The sequence below is a fragment of the Canis lupus genome, chromosome 15 (assembly GCF_048164855.1).
Source record: "Canis lupus baileyi chromosome 15, mCanLup2.hap1, whole genome shotgun sequence".
NCBI lineage: Eukaryota > Metazoa > Chordata > Mammalia > Carnivora > Canidae > Canis > Canis lupus.
Window position 1 is genome coordinate 11,297,605 of NC_132852.1, and position 7,041 is coordinate 11,304,645.

At 37.6% G+C, this 7,041-nt stretch overlaps 1 long non-coding RNA gene across 1 annotated transcript; it reads left to right on the plus strand.

Moving 5' to 3' along the window:
• Positions 1-392: 392 nt before the first annotated feature.
• LOC140605467 (uncharacterized) lies at positions 393-6,229 on the plus strand. Its single transcript, XR_012008116.1, has 3 exons — positions 393-532; positions 2,180-2,287; positions 5,925-6,229. It is a non-coding gene; the product is annotated as an uncharacterized lncRNA (long non-coding RNA).
• The last annotated feature ends 812 nt before the right edge of the window (positions 6,230-7,041 follow it).

Sequence of the window (7,041 nt, forward strand, 5' to 3'; positions counted from 1 at the left end):
TCACTGTCTCAGTGGTATCCTTTGAAGCACCAAATCGTTTAGCTGGGTGATGTCTGATATATCTATCTTTTTCTATTGTAACTTACAATTTTTTAAAAGATTTTATTTATTTATTCATGAGAGACACACAGAGAGAGGCAGAGACATAGGCTGAGGGAAAAGCAGGCTCTTCTCAGGGAGCTTGATGCAGGACTTGATCCCAGGACCCCAAGATCACAACCTGAGCCAAAAGCAGAGGCTCAACCATTGAGCCACCCAGGTGCCCCTGTAGCTTAGAACTTTATGTCATAGTGGAGAAACAAGAGCTTGACCTAAGGTCATAAAGGCTCACTCCTATAGTTTCTTTTTAAACTTTGTATAGTTTTGTCTCTTATATTTAGATTTATGATCCATTCCTGTGCAAGTTGATTAGTAGACTTCCTCATGCCCAACCTGAAAAAAGTGAAAGAAAGGAGGCCCACATCAGGTGGACAAGCAGAGCCTGCTGTCTCTCACACTGGCAATGTGTAAAGTTGAAAGAATCAAAAAATGAGTACGTACTGAATCTTGGGAGATGTTATCTGGCTAACAATACAGAAAAGTTAAGGAAGTAAAAGAAGCAAGGACTTCTCTCCATTTGGCTAGTTTAAGTTCATCATGATCCTCATTTCTTATGCCAACAATTAATACTCAAATCTGAATACCTTGGGACAGGTATAGTAGATCCCCTTGTTCAGGACACATTCTAACCTTATATGACTTCCTATGGGGGTCGTAAAGCTGAAACATGAAATTCTGCAGTGCCTCATGTTCCTCTGCACATGTATGGCTTCATTGGTCTTATTTAGGGAAGTCAGCAACCTGATGCGCATGGTTTCATCTACAGAGTGACCAGTGTCACAGAGGCGCCCAGTTATTCAAGGCAACCATGGCAGATAATTTTTAGCTTCCAGTTGCTGGCATCAGATGTTTGGATGGTGGACAGTAATCCTAACAGCGTCATTGGTATTGCGTTTCTCCTGCCTTGTCTCTAGCTATATGCTTCCTAGTTGTATAGGACCCAGTGGTCATTCTCTGATTCTTTAATCTATTCTTTAGGAGCGTATCATTGTGTAATCCTCCATTACGTCCTCCATCCTGACTTTATTTTTCTTTTCCTATCTCCTCCGGAACCTCTTTCTTCTGCTTTATAGAACATCATAAACAAATCTCCCCGTGTTCTTAATTTCAGAACCTAAATGTTCCTTTTCCCAGTACACAAATGGAACGAATATTCTATATCCCAAATCAGTAATTTAAGTATTGTGTTTTTTTGTTTTTCTAGCTCATCTGGCCAACTAATCTCAACTAATAGTTGTAACCATCTTGATATGTTTATTTTCCCCTGTTAGTTTTCCTCTCCTGCCTTTACTTCTTTAGCTTTCTGAATTGAATTATAAGGTCTATTTTTTTTTCTTGCTCTTCTGACTTGTTTTCCTTCTGGGCAGCAGCTGGGTATAGCTAGAGAAATTTATCTGATTTAGCAAGTTGGTACTGCTATGAATTAGAGAGTACTCACCATCACTATAATATTCAAATGGGATAATGTCCAATATTTATTTGATAAAATTGCATTATATTATACACACTGAATATATCATACATTGCCCACTTATCCAAAATCAAACACTCCTTCTGCTCCCATCACTGTCAGCAGGTGATCTCCAGCTACTTATTCATAGGGAATACAGAAACTTTCTAAAATTTATCAAAACATTTTACCCTATGCCTGCAAATCTACTGGAGTTTGATTCTATCCAACTATTCTCACTTTTACATTCTTATGAAATGTTGTATTTCTACCTGGAAATGACTCATTCAAATAATATTTCAGAAAGGAAGGAAAAAAAGGAAAAGTGAAGGGAAAGTCCCTAATCATCTCTCTTTGCATATAAGATGTTCCTAACGGAGTTTTCCGGGGTCTGAATGTACAGTTCAAGCAGAGAGCACAAATTAAGCATTTCACTATTTCTGGCAGGATCACAGAACTTTTAGTTTCTGCTGATTTTCTTTTCTAGGTATTTCATTTGGTCTTTTTAATTTTTTTTTTTTTTTGGCTAAAATTTACCTGGTATTGGCTAGATCTTTGTGGGATCAGTCCAACACTCTAAGAAGGTGGAAAAATGCATTGTAACATGTGGTTTTTTTTTTTTTTCAACAGCCTTCCTTATTACAGGGATGGGCAGTGCACATGGTTGAACAAGACTTTTAGAATGGAAAAGAGTCTTCTGTGCATTCTCAGCAATGGGAGTAGACATTCACAGCATAGGTACTATGTCTCACTTTACTTGCCTCTGCATAGCCAACTTCCCTCCTTTTAATTATAGAGGCTAAAAGCATCTAAGTCCCTTGATAGAAGTAGAACCTTCTTAGTGTATATTCATTTTATGCCTCTTCATCTACTCTGGAGAATTCTGACTGCTTCAAGATTTGTAAGGTACTCAGATGTTTTCTACAGACCAACACTTGGAAATTTGGAAGATGTCTTCTATTGATAGGACATCACCTCAGCAAACGTTTTTCCAAGATAGTGAAAACTAATTCTAACAGACACAGCCTATATTAGGCTGTCATGAGAATTCCTACCTCAAAAGACCAGAAGATGGTTTACATTGAACTTCTGCTATTTTTATATTTAGTTCTCAGGAAGGAGATTTTCAGAAAACTAATTTAGGTTACCAGGGATATCAATTAGATACAAATACAGAAAAAAAATACATATTTTTAAACAGAGCTGTCCAGAAAACAGAAAAAGCCAAATTCCATTTATTGAATGTCTCTAGAGGATCACCTACTTGATCCTATTTTGGATCTTTGGCCATTCTTGAGCCATGAAGCCATTCTAGGTATGGTGGCCACAACGATAATACTGTGCTATTAGATGCTTGATTAGAATAACCAACTTCTCTTGGTTTGCCCAAGATATTCCCAGTTTTAAAACAGTATCCTGTATCCTGAAAATACCTTCAGTTTTGGACAACCTGGGATGATTGGCCACCCTATGTGGACATACTTTATTCCTAAATATTTTGGTTCTACTTTTTTCAATTATTCTGAAAAATAAGCTGTATTCAACACTATCATTTCATTCTATATACTCCTAATCCACTTAAGTCCTATAAGGTCCTAATTAAGGTACGTCTATGCTCAATGAACCTCAATATTACCAGCCACCTAAGACTGGTTGCAAGAGAAATGTGTGAACAATTGATTTGAAGAAAAAATAACATGCTAAATCTCTACCCTGTGAAATTGCTGTGCTGTTCACCTAAAAAATTATCCTATAAGCACGTTTACCCAAGTGTTCATTTGAAAGAAATTTTACCTTTGTCTACTAGTACTTTCAGCCCAAGAGATACTCAAGAGATGACTTTATAATCAACCATTCTATCCCATAGTTAAAAGATGCCTACATTCCAGCCTCTCTCTCTATCATGACCACTATCATAATCTTTAGAACCTTATCTAAAGATGAGTTTTTAGTTCATTAATAAAGGCTCTTCTTAAGCATATCTACAACTCCTGTCCAGCCAGTAAACAAAGATTTGGCCCATATGGAAGTTAATGAGTAAAGAAGTAGAGATAAGTCCAATGATGAAGACATTTGAAACCTCTGGAAGTACGGTAGCACAGAAAAAGAGGACTTCATGGATCATGAAGTTAGTTCCAGAACCACTCATAATAGGCTTGTTCTTGGCTTTTTCACATCTTTCCTCCTGCCAATCCTCATTTCTTTTCTCTTTCTTTCTTTCTTTTTTTTTTTTTTTTTCTTTTTTGCCTCTGCATTGACCATATAGCTTTTTAGGCCAATTGAATAAATATTTCCCTCCAAACTTTGAATCCAGTCAGATCTTGACTTTCTTTTCTAGCACGCCATTTCTGTGGGTCTGTCACTGGTAACAAGACTGAGAAAATTCCCATATCTCTGCTTTGTAGATAACCTTTACCAGACAAAGCTTGGAAATCATCAGGTCACATAATTTTCAAACGTTTTAGAACCATACATTTTTCAATAGCAGAATTCTTTCATGTATCCGTTAGCCATATTTTATATATCTCAATGTATATAGAGACTCAACAATAGTCAAAAGGGTAATTTTCATGGCAAAGGGGTTTTGAAATAATTTTATGTCAGACATCAAAACGGGCATGGGTTATAGTTTCCACACCCTTGCCCTGTCCCTGTATATATTTAATCCTACAAAACAGAATGTCTCTGCTATGGGAAAAATTTAAGATCATTCATTTCTCAATATAATACTTGTGAAATTTGGGCATGGAGCTAATTTTATCATCAAAGAGTAAATATTTGAATGAAAGCGTATCTTCAGCTTTAATATTCTCCATCTTAAATAGGAAATGGAAAAATTGCATTTTATTTATGAAAGTTATTTTAGTTATTAACCTTAAGAAGATGTGTGCATAGGCATATTTTTCTTGCCAACAATGAAAGATGTATGGTTGCCCATATAAGGAAAATCTCTGGACAACATGGCTTCCTTCCTGAACGTTATAAGCCTATTCACCTTTAGGAATTGAACAAGAAATAATGAGAATTAATGTTGCAACTAATAGGATCAGTAATATTGCCAGACATTGTTATCAGGGCTTTATATATTAATTTATCTCACCCTTTCAATAGCCCTATGAAATCCATATACTACTATTATTCCTCATTTAAAGATAAGAACAGAGAGACAGAGATTAAAAATGTACTCAATACACAGAATAACAGGCTGGAGAAGCCAGGCTCAGGCTAGCTGGCTCCAGTGTCTTCCCACTCAACAGTATGCGATATGCATAGACTCCCATCATTCAGAAAGGAGTATACAACATGTGTTTTGAGGGTCTAAAAGAAGTAGCTGCTGGGCGTCCAAACAGATAATAAAATAAATTAAATGACTGAATTTTGGTAAGGCAAAGGAGGAAGCAAATCCTGACCCTGCATATGGATCTAGCCTGCCTTCTGGAAAGTGACAGGATTGGGTCAGAGAAAATGAACATTAAGCCAGTGCCATGGTGGCCCTTCCTAGATACCCAATCCCTGCAGGATTAATGGTGCCTCTGGTATTTGTTGTGGCAACTGCCAGAAAAAAAAAGTGTTTAAATTTCCCAGCTCCATAGAGGTACGTGGAAGCATCCCTAACTGTGAGGTGTTTCTGTATGCACAGTTTTGCATGGCTCAGAGATGAAGCTCTAAGGGGCTCACAGGGAGAATTAGGCCATGCCACCTCCTAATGTGCTCCTAGCAGACCAGCCCCCTTCAAGAAATGTTTAGGAATTTGTTCTTGCAATTGTCATAAATATTCACTGACATTAAAAATGATGCCCAGTCATAGCCTTTGAGCTGTTGGAGTCCAGAATCCCTGTGAAAGGAAATCCATATCCAACCCACAGCCATGACTCGCTATAAACACCCTTCCCTACGTGCTAAGAATAACATAGCAGAGTCCTGATTGGAGACAAGGATAAGGTGTGTCCAAGGATAAGGTGTGTGCAAACAAACAATCATGAGTGAAGTAAAGACTTGAGAGCAATCTGAATGACTGGAGCCAGTTGGTGGCCACCTCGCACAGCCACACCTGCAAGGCCTGGGCATTGACGGCGAGTGAAAGGTATGGCATAAAGGAAGGAGTGTTGTCCTTCACCCAGGGGCACTAAATCGCTCTAGAGGTGCATTGCCCAATATGGGTGTCCATTGGCCACATGTGACTATTTAAATAAGTCCAAATTAGATAAGATCTTAAAAGCCAGTCCTTTGCACCAGCCACATCTCACATGCTCCCTAGCCACCTGTGGCTAGTAGCTATCATTTTGCAGCACAGATAACAGAACATTTTCAGAGTTACCACACACGGTATTGTACAGAACTACTTAATGAATAATGACTTGTTCACTACGTGAAGGGGGAAGAGAGAACTGGAGGTCACTGAGAAGAGCAAACGCATTCGGCGAAACCACGGAGAGTAGCAACTGCAGGAGCAGAAGGCTCGCAGAGCAGCATCATTTATTACATGTGGTGTGGAACCTGCTAGTCAAGTGGGCAGCGGCTCCAAGGTCTGTCAGAGGGAATTGCTGTGATAACAAGCCTTTTAAGCAGAAAGACAGCCACGTAGTTGGAGACAGAAAATTACCTATGCACGAAGCCCTCTGAATCTGACAAATCGTAGGGGTGGGGGATTGTAATGATTTACTTAATCTGAGTCATAAATTTACATATTACACATGGGCTACACATTTTCCCTATTGAATAAAAAAAGGTTGCCTTTTTTCCTTCTGATTATATAAATAATTCATGCTTATTGTAAATACTTCAAGCAGTATAGCAGAATGTAAGAGGAAAGTCAAAATCACTTGAAATTCTCAATTACCAAAGATCAGCAATAACTTTTCACAAGACAGATAGACAAAGAAATATATATACCCACACGTATATACTCACACATCTATATACTATGTTGACATAAATATGATTATTTATTCTAGGCTGAATTACTTTCTGTGGTAGTATTTGTATTGTAGTTGGGTGTTGTCTTTTTTTTTTTTTTTAGTTCTACTGTTTTTTGGTTTTCGCTTGCTCTTTCCACTAATCCACATGCTCTCATTGTCCATTCACAAGTCAAGTAAAATTTTTATATTGGTATTTTCCTTCCCTGTTCATGAAACTGGGCTCATGTCATATGCATGTTACCAAACCTTGATTTTCTGACTTAAAATTATATTATGAAATCTCCTCAAGGCAACTGGTACACATTTAACTCCTTGCACCTGCCTCAAATTTTGCATGGTGTGGATGTACCACAATTTTATCAGCTATAATTTTATCTACTACTTTTTAGTTCAAAGGCAGATTTGTTCTGATTACAATGAGATTTATCATAGCATTCATTTTAGAGATCCTTCCCCTCAAAACTTTACCATACAAATGAATAATTGTACCTAAATCTGTAGATTTCCTGTGGTTTTACTACTGGCACAGAAGTATTTGTGTTTAATATAAATGATCATTGCTAGATTTTTTTT